Source organism: Frieseomelitta varia, unplaced genomic scaffold, assembly GCF_011392965.1.
Source record: "Frieseomelitta varia isolate USP_RPSP 00005682 unplaced genomic scaffold, Fvar_1.2 scaffold_10, whole genome shotgun sequence".
Lineage (NCBI taxonomy): Eukaryota > Metazoa > Arthropoda > Insecta > Hymenoptera > Apidae > Frieseomelitta > Frieseomelitta varia.
Window position 1 is genome coordinate 29,208 of NW_025108639.1, and position 10,501 is coordinate 39,708.

Genomic DNA, 10,501 nt, shown 5'->3' on the forward strand with positions numbered 1-10,501 from the left:
AAACAAGCAATTACAAGCATCTATCAAATCGACTATTAAATGTTAATATACAGCGATACACTTCATTTAATCTGAACGAAATTAATTACGATATCGACAAAGTGTCAATAGGCAAATATTACAAAACACGTCCTTCGTTATTACTAAAAGTATAACGTTAACCGTTTGGAAAATTTCAATTATCTAATAAATGGAAAACTATTAACAATGTTTAGTAATATCAAGGCTCTGTTTAACAGTTTTAACAATGTGTCTCGAAATAAGCTGGCAATAGTGACATTAACATTTCTTGAGGCACTCAAGAACTGTTACATGGTTGATCTTTTGAAAACAATTTTAATTGTTAAAACTTATTGGTACTTTTATATTACCTTTATATTACATTCTGATTCATTTGAAGCACTTCTTTATTCACGTAGAAAAAGATGCATTGAAGTTCCACATACACGTTGTTGTTTAATGTAGTAACGGTAACAAACGAATGCGACGGGAACAATAACTCACAATTAACAATGGAAATTTGGTTTGATAGAAAACGAAGAAATTCACAATCACGAAAGAAAGGAGGCTGGAAAAGTCGTTAGACCAACTGCACAGAGTCCAGGTCGAAGCAGAACTAACCCGGGTTTCAAGCAATAAAGGGGATCATTTTGAATCTGTGTGCTGAAATTTATGGTCCCCCACCAGTTTATGGACCACTGTAGAACCGTTCCGTAAACGACGGCTGTTTAACGTGAGGATCGGTTATACTTTCAACGAAATTTGTTTATTTAGAAATTCGACAGGCAACAATTAACGTTCCAAGAAATACAAATTTGGGATTTTACGACAGTCTTTGTACAACAGCTTTCCTTTCTCTTTGTTTGAAAAAGCAAACGTTAATATTACGGTAAATTGACAAATACAAAGGAATTTAATCCTTTTTTCCTACTTTAAGTAAGTAAGAAAGTTAATTAAAATTTAATGGCAAAATAATGACAAATTCATGACCAATTCACTCATTCTACAAATTTAACTATTGAATTCTAAGATAGGATACATTAAAACAAGTTTCCATGTTTCAATGGAATTTTCCATGGAATTTTCCATGAAATTTTCCATGGAATTTTCCATGGAATTTTCCATGAAATTTTCCATGGAATTTTCCATGGAATTTTCCATGGAATGTTCCAAAGCGATACTATCAAATTTACTACAAGCAATTCTAAAAATATATTGCATCTCGAAAGAGGGAGGATCAAAATAAAATTATTTCCTTAATACAGAAAACTTCTTAAGAGGGTATTCTAGTGTGAACTTTTGAAAAAATCGACTTTTTCTTTTTGCATATTCTTAATAGACATAGTTTCAAAAATACATCTCTGTAACCTATTAATTCTTAAAATTGACAAAGCTTCGGTTGTTTGAAGGACGCGACGACGTAGCGAATTTGTTCTTTCACTTTCCTTTCTCTTTGTTTGAAAAAGCAAACGTTAATTACGGTAAATTGACAAATACAAAGAAATTTAATCCTTTTTTCCTACTTTAAGTAAGTAAGAAAGTTAATTAAAATTTAATGGCAAAATAATGACAAATTCATGACCAATTCACTCATTCTACAAATTTAACTATTGAATTCTAAGATAGGATACATTAAAACAAGTTTCCATGTTTCAATGGAATTTTCCATGGAATTTTCCATGAAATTTTCCATGGAATTTTCCATGAGATTTTCCATGGAATTTTCCATGGAATTTTCCATGGAATGTTCCAAAGCGATACTATCAAATTTAAAGGACGCGACGACGTAGCGAATTTGTTCTTTCAAATTCACGGAACTTTCACGTGTTTATATTTCAGACAAGTAATTTTAACTTCTTTTGTTCCAGAAAATTTTAAAATATTCTTTGAAATATGTACAAATAAACTTTGTCAATTTGACTGCAAAAGGTATAATAATTTCTATGCAAAGAATTCCCTGACAAAGTTAAAAAAACACTAGAATACCCTCTTAATGATACGTTACGTTAATTCTCCAATATTCTTCTTCGATCTCAAGCTTGTCTCCAACGATATAATTCTTCTATTTGAACAACAAGAACACCACCGAGCTCGTCGTAAACTTATTCGAGACTAAAGAACACGCGCGCCTCGCTCGCGCAAGCGTGCATCTCGAGTTGTCATTGGTGTTCGAGCTACACGGTCAAGGATCGAAATAACGGGAATCCCGATTCCAGGTGACGTTGCCGATTACGGGACGGGGAAAACGCCGAGGGTTGGTATCACGGGGAAATGATTTATGACTTTGGGGTCTGTAGAGTCAGGGGTGGGATCTCTCAGACGTTCAAAAGCGACTCCACTTCCTGTGCCAATGCGTTTTCAACTTGCTTATTCGTACAGTTACGAACGAACGGATCCGTCGGCAAGTAATATGGTTAATTTCGAAGACCGAGTGAAAAGTGCAAACAAGTTTCGCGAGCGCGCAGATCTTTCCGCAACGAATGGAAAATCGTTACCTACGAAGATTCGTTTCCTCACTTACGTACTTGGATTCCTGACCAGCATCTGTTTCCAGTTTTTAATACGTTTTGTGTTTATATGTGCATTGGATCCACAAGTGAATAAGAATGTTTTGAAAAAACTTTGGAGAGATTGGAGACAAGTTAATATGTTCAAAAGATTTGTTTTATATTTCTCATTCGTACATTCAGCAGCTTGTAAGTTAAAACGTTTAAGTTGAGTACAGAGATACATTTATTTGTTCGATTATATGAACAACCGTTGATTAAATTCATTTATCTGGTTGTGAAAACTACATTTGGTAGAGAAGAATCAGGAGATCTAATTAGATCTACATATAAGATGACACATCTACTACAACAGTAGAAACAAAGTTTCACTATAATTATACTCAAGAGAATGTGAAACTCTATCTTTACGTACTTTGAAAGTATTCAGTGCATAAATTAAAATACGGAACAAGAGCTTGCTGAGTGACGAATTATTAATAGCGAAGATTTTTATCAACGATGAAAAAAAAAAAAAAAGAAATACCATGCTCGTCGTTTACTACGTACAAGAACCGAGATTATATGTTTACATTTTATACAAATCCAGAATCTCACTTGTCAAAAGTCTACTCTGTCAACTCGGGGAAAAACGAAAACGAAAAAAAAAAAAGAAGAGAAAAGGAAAAAAGAAGAGAAAAGAAAAAAAATAAGAGAAAAGAAAAAAATAAGAGAAGAGAAAAAAAGAAAAGAAAAGAAAAACAGAAGAGCCTCCGTTCCATCGAGACATTTTTCACCAGGAGCAGTGACAAGCATCTCCATCCTCGCCGGCTTCCCTTATTTCCCAATATCAGTCTTCCTCTTTGTCACCGTCACTCTTACCACGATTTCTCTTTAGTCGCGGCCACGCTCGTGTTATTAGAGCAACGAGATTTTATTAAAACCAGCTGGCAGGTTTGTGGCGCGCACTCGCGGAAGAAGGAGCGCGTTTTTCGCCGGGCTCGCTCGCTTATTGCATGCAAAGTGAAAAACTTGCCCATCGTGTTGACCATTATTACACGGTCTCGCGTGCGCGTGGTCCTCGCGATGGTTCCCTCCGCCGCATCCTCCTCTTCGCCATCATCCCTGCACGAACTTGTTCTTAGACCGGGCAGGACAAGTCGGACGTCGCGCGTTACAAATTAAGTTACATAAATCCAACGCGGCTACCTCTGCATTATGCATCGCGGCCGCGAATCTCGGAGGCTAATTTTCTGTTGGCTCGCCAGGTAAGTAGCGTTTCGCGTCGTTGTTTTGTCTCGTACACCAAACGAATTGGGATATACGAGCGGAATTGACCGGGTTCACGCCGTTGGAATTGCATTTTTTTTTTTTTTTTTTTTTTTTTTTTGCTACTGGTCGAGACGCTGGTCGAGATATTGGGAGTTGGGCGCTGAAATTGCCATCGTGGCTCTAGCATTTCGACGCGGGGAAACTCGTGTTTCGCCTTTTTAGTGGCAGGTTTAATTGCGCGCAGGTAAAGGGGGCATAGATAAAGGACAAAGGGGGAAACCTCTTGGACATTGGAAATTTATTTCGATTTCGTTTGTTTTTGTGCTCTGCATTCCGGTGCAGGTCATTTTCACTAATATCGAACAACGTACGAACCTCTTAGACTGATTTACTCCGCTTTGTATTCATCTTTTTAATTTGATTACATAATCGATAGATTAGTATTCAGTTTTAAAGAGTCAAATGACGTGCTTTTATTAATTCATTCGTTCAACGTACGAACCTCTTAGACTGATTTACTGCGCTTTTTATTCATCTTTTTAATTTGATTACATAATCGATAGATTAGTATTCAGTTTTAAAGAGTCAAATGACGTGCTTTTATTAATTCATTCGTTCAACGTACGAACCTCTTAGACTGATTTACTGCGCTTTTTATTCATCTTTTTAATTTGATTACATAATCGATAGATTAGTATTCAGTTTTAAAGAGTCAAATGACGTGCTTTTATTAATTCATTCGTCGTGTGAAAATGAAACAAGCAGTAAATTTAAAAAAAAATATAATTGAAAATGAAATAAGCATTAAATTAAAAAAATATAATCGATGATATACTGAATTTTAAAACAAAAAGTATTCTCCTGTAAAAAATGAAAAATATTTTACAGCAATGTAACGAAAAGCCAAACGAAAAAGATTTACATCTCTATGTGACGGTAAAATTCATTTTAAAAAAGTAGAATTTATATAATTTTTAAATGCAGTAGTAGAGTTGAATATTAAGATTGAACACACTGGTGTGTGTAGATGATATTTGAAACAATATTCATCTAAAATATCTCGCTATGTTTTGCTATTATTTCAATACGGTAATTTACACCTTTCGTTTATCAAAGTTCCGTCGCGCGAAAGCTTCTCCCACGAGGCAGCCACGGTAAAGCCGACCCAAATATCAAGAAGTTCTGATTAAGGGGAGATGGAACCGTGGCTGATAAATTCCTGGAGAAAATGGTATTCCAGGCCGGTACATCGACCGGCTGCAATGCACTGGAATCGCTAAGGAAACGAAAAAAAGAAAAAAAGGAAAAAAGAAAAAAGACGAAAAACGAAAAAAGGCGGCGGGAAATGAGGGAAAAGACAGACGCGGTGTCAAGGTGGCGGCAGCGGCAGCAGTAGCAGCAGCAGCAGCTACCCCGAACGATCATCAATCATCAAGAGCGAGACAATCGAATAGCGCAGCCAACCGGCGAACAGCTGTCGCTTCGTTGAGCTCTAACCGTACACGTTACACGCTGCCGGCGTGTTTTCTGAAAAGTCCCGTACAAACGGGAAAATATCATGCTCCGCGGTTTTCTTCCCTCCTTGTTCATCGTCCGATATATTAATCACGATTTTTATCGAATCCCGGGACCATTGCAATATCATCGAGCGAGAATTGATAGAGAACTGAGAGAAACATGAAAGCCAATAAAGGGTTGATTATATGTCGATTTTAGATAGTTTAGGAAATAAAGATGCAATCGAACGCGAAACAGAAATGCGATGATCGTGATAGTATCGATAAAGAACTGGAAGATATATAGAAATTTATAAAATAGATTTTAGATTAGAAAAACATATCGTACATAAAATGTAAGACGAAAGTTTCTTCGATTATTCGAATCTAACATTTTATGTACGAATTGTGTACAAAATTGAAATTGAAGTAAAAATGTTTAGTCTGATAAAGGAACGATTTTATAAGTGGAAGGAAGTGTCACGCACGGTCCGCATTTCAAGGAGGCCTCCGATCCTCTTTCGCATCATATTGTAACGCCACCAGATTTCAGCGCCCCGCGTGCTATATTGCCTGCTACGTTTCATAAATAACTCTCATATTACGAAAGAATACAATTTCAATATTACATCCGATGGATACGCCAATATCGCTCGGACGCATGATAGATAGACGAGCGTTATTGTCTTTAGAAAAACATAACCATTTATTTCAGAAATCCACAATAATACCGGAACCGTGGAACAACGTTTTCCACGCTTACGTCGCGCGTCAGATAAATCCACGCTCTGACCGCGCTCGTAAAAATTCAACGAATTATTTTTTTTAATTTTATTACAATTTCATCACAATCATGGAGGAGCATAAAACTCGAGTACAAAAATCCTATCAGAGAAATTAGCATTATTTCATCTCGGTATCTTCTTTTTATTTGTTGCTCGTGAGAAAGATTAAAGATTTTTCGTTTACAGGAAGCTTATTAAAGAATCTTTCTGGGGTGGTACAAAAGCGCGGGAATTTCGAATGCAATTTTCATTTGAGGGACAAATGCTTACGAATGTTCACGGGAAAATTCGACGAAAAGGGGGAAACTGGAATGATAGGTGTCCGCGAGACAGAGCGAAAATATGAATGCGGGTACCAAAATTATATTAATAATGCCACGCTTTCATTCCTCGAACTGACGTCGCCGCGTCTCCGCTGTGCTTTAATTAAATTTTCGTGCGTATACCGTTTGCCGCGAATATCACGCTGTTATTTCTCATCGGCTACCAAAGAAACTTTTGAGACGGACGCTTAATGCAGATTTTTTTTTTTTTTTTCGTATCAAAGAAAGAGTATCATGCGTATATAGATTGGCTCGTCTACGAACAATGTGGAAAACTAGAGAATTCTTGAAATTTTCTATGAATCTAACGTCGATAAGGTAGATCTCTCGGATGGTTACTCTTAAATGGGGAAACACCGGTTTAGTACAAGATCAGCTATAATAGGTGGCGTACAAGACACGTGATTTCTTATTTCCATCTTATACCATTCTCTAAATTATAATTTTATAGCATTTGAATTTAATTTTGAATCAATATGATCATTATAAAATGTAATCATTATCAAATAACGATAATCGCTGGACTCGACAATTCGTTGAAAATAGATTGAACACAAAGTTATAAATTTAACTCTCGATATATTTTCAGTTATATACGTGCAAAATGTCTCGCAGAATTATGAATTTAAAACTCTCGACATTTTGTATTTGTACATAACGTGGTCAAGTTATGTATAAATAATATATACACGAAAATCTATAAATGATCAAACGGAATCTCTCCGAAAGTGGTTAACTTTTTAATTACTTAATTTTTATTATTTCTCCCGGGAGGGAGAAGAAGCTAAAAATGCAAACAAGTTGTACTTTGAATTTTACCTCGAATTGAACCTCGCCGTGCGTCTGTCCACATTTTTGCCGTTAATGCAGTTTACAACGGAGAAGCGAGAGGGGTGTCGCTTCAAGATTGATATCTTCGTAACACGATTATCAGCGAAGGCGTAGACGTAGCCAGTCAAAAGTAGCAAGCAGAGACGGGAGGGTTGTCACCCTTGTCTCTCCCCAAGCAGCGTGAGAAGCCAGCCATCTTGAATGATGTATGGCGCCGGTTACGAGGTCGACTGAGCGGCCATCACTCAACGCTGAGCTCCACGGCTTTTGGGGACACACGTCCTCGGGACTCTCGTTCTGTCCGCTCCTCTCTAGCTTTCTGTCTATCGATGTTCACGCTAACTGTATGACTTCGTTCAACTCTTCGCCAAATTCATTCGGTTTTTATCTCGCTCTTTCTCGTTTCTTTTTCTTTTTCTTTCCTGCCTGTTCGTCTCCTTTTCTCAATTAATCGATATATGTATGTATCATGTTTCGAAGAATTCTTAGACTAAAAATAATGATTAAGTTACAATAGTAATTGGACTTAATATAGCAGAATACCAATTATCTGAACTTATCAGTCGGTTTATATAATTGGTTTTTATAACAATACGTTGACGATTGAACAATTTATATGATAGGAGCTGACTTATTTTCCTCGATTTTTTATTTTTCATATACATAGCAGAAGCTCACGTTAAGGTAAGTAAAAATAAATAATTAGCAAAAGTTCAATTAATCGGACATTATCTAAAATATCGTTTAGTAAATGAATTTAATAAATGAACATCAAATATATATGAAATTCTACTATATAGAAAATCTGGAAGTACAAAATTTCACACAATATAAAATAATCTATAAATTATCCAAAATGTCTTTACAATATTTAATATGAAAAATATTAAATTTGTTATAAAATTAATAGTCTACTGACAATAACAATAGTAAGGGATTTTAAAATAAATTTTAATCAAGGAATGCTTAGAATTCAATTAGAAAAAATGCACTATGCCATTATTCTATTATTGCAAGCATAAAAAAATTTTTGATAAACTACAAATACGGAAATAAACTCTTAGAGCACTTTTGATAAACTACAAATACGGAAATAAACTCTTAGAGCATTGTTCTTTGAGATGTATATCATTTGGAAGCATTTTACAAAATTCAGATATACTTCAAACTCAATTTTCTCTAAAACAAAGCTTCAAAAAGGATTCTTTCCTTTCAATTTATTTTTCCTTTGAAAAATTCACTTACTCTTTCCGAGAATGATCCTTTTAGAATCTGTACGCAATAAACCGATTTTAATTTTTTAAATAAGTACTAAAATAAACTTTAATTTAACTTTCCGTTAACAGCAATTATCGTTTAGCATATCTTTCTATCTACTTTACCCTTATTTTGGATTACAATTTCAAACTAATGTCCTAAGATCTTATCGTTTCGGCTATTACGTTTCGAATTTCTATAGCCTGACTAATCTTTTGCACTTGTCAAAAGATCAAGTAGCTTAACTTTCGACAAACAAGTGTACTATAATATATTTCTGCATTTCAAAATTTGAGAAACTGCAGTTCAAAATTTAAGTTTACTAATTTTGATAAAAATAATTTTCTTAATCTCGATTTGAAAATCAAAAGATCAGTGAAAGATTACTGTTATTCAATAATTCAGCATTTCAGTAAAATACGCGGGGGAAAAATACGGATTTATATGAAAAAAAAATCTTCCATCAACAATTTACATATTTCGTTCAAATAGATACAAAATAATTTTTATATCATCACAATTAAAAGAGATATTTTTTATTGATGGCATTCGCCACCCTATAAAAATAGATTTTGTAAAATTTGTTCACATCTTCAAAAACAACGAAGATATTCGTAATGATACACCCTATACGAACAAATTGTTGCAAACATCTACTATAATTTAGTAACGACACAATCATATTGCGTTCAATGTATCTCAAATAATTCGTATATTACCGTATTTTCTAATTTTCATAAAATTTTATTTGAACTGTTTGTATCCCGCAACTTTCGTTCGTCGCGACAATGCCACGCGGAAAATACTATTCCAGGCAAATTCGATGCGGCGGCAAAAAAAAAAAAAAAAATAAAAAAAAATTGAAAAATAAAAGAAACGAAAGAGGAGAAAGTAGCAAATCGAACAGAACGGGGCGCAGAAATTGATGGGCATTTCGCGAGAGCGGAGTACGGCGGCCGCGTACATATTCGTAACGAAAAACGGTCACCGTTTCCATATGACGGGCCGTCAATGACAGTAGCCTGTAATCAATAACCGCATCAAGCTTACACACATTGCTCCACACGTTTCTCCCGGAACGCAGAGCCATTTCGCGCCCTCCACCCCCGATGGATGCGATCTTCTTTCGTTTCGTTCCCCTATCGGCGTATTTAATATGCAATACCCCATTTACCCCATTGAATACCCCGACGGATCCACTCGAGGGATGCTTTTCGACCCACATTTCTCCGTTCCTACTCGCCGCCACCCTTTCTTCACCTAGTCGCGCGTACGAACTTTGGGATAAGATTCCTAATCCGGGGAGAAATTAGGGATAGAACGCACGAAATAATTTGTGATCGTCTTGTTCGATTAATTACGGTATGACGAGCGTGAGTTCGGTTGGCGAAATCGAGTTTGTAAAAGTTAAAAATAATGGAGCAATCCCTCCCCTTTAGCGAGTTTAAGATCTCTAATCTGAGAAAAATTGAGGGCGAAGCAACTTGCATTATAAAATCAATTGACTGATTAGTTTTGATTGTCTTGTCTGGTTAGTTAGATCGAAATTTTCGAAAATTGAAGAAGCGAGATTTTACTCTTTCGTTGTTTAATCTCCGTATAAACATTGAATGAATCGTAAGATTTTTAATTCAACAAGACAGATGAAACATACCTTCTTAGATTACTGCAATAAAATTGCAATAAAACAAATGTTGCATCAGTAAAATGGAATTTCGAACAGTGGAAACGAAAAATTCCTTCCAGCAGTAGAAATAAATCGACAATTTGAATGTCTATCTTCTTTCCATCAAATTAACTTAGTAATGCCGAAATAATAAATTAAGCAATAAATAATAATTCAGATAACGAGGAAATCGCCGGATATCTATAATATCTTCGATATTTTAATCCGTCCATAGTGAACCTCCCGCGCAGAAACACCGACTAAACTGAATTATACATGTCATTGCAATTAATTAGCCTTAATAAAAATTATACGAAGAATCGCAATTATAAAAGGCCGTTAGCCGTGCCGACTACCCGGGGGTAAGTTCGCGTTTATCTCCCTC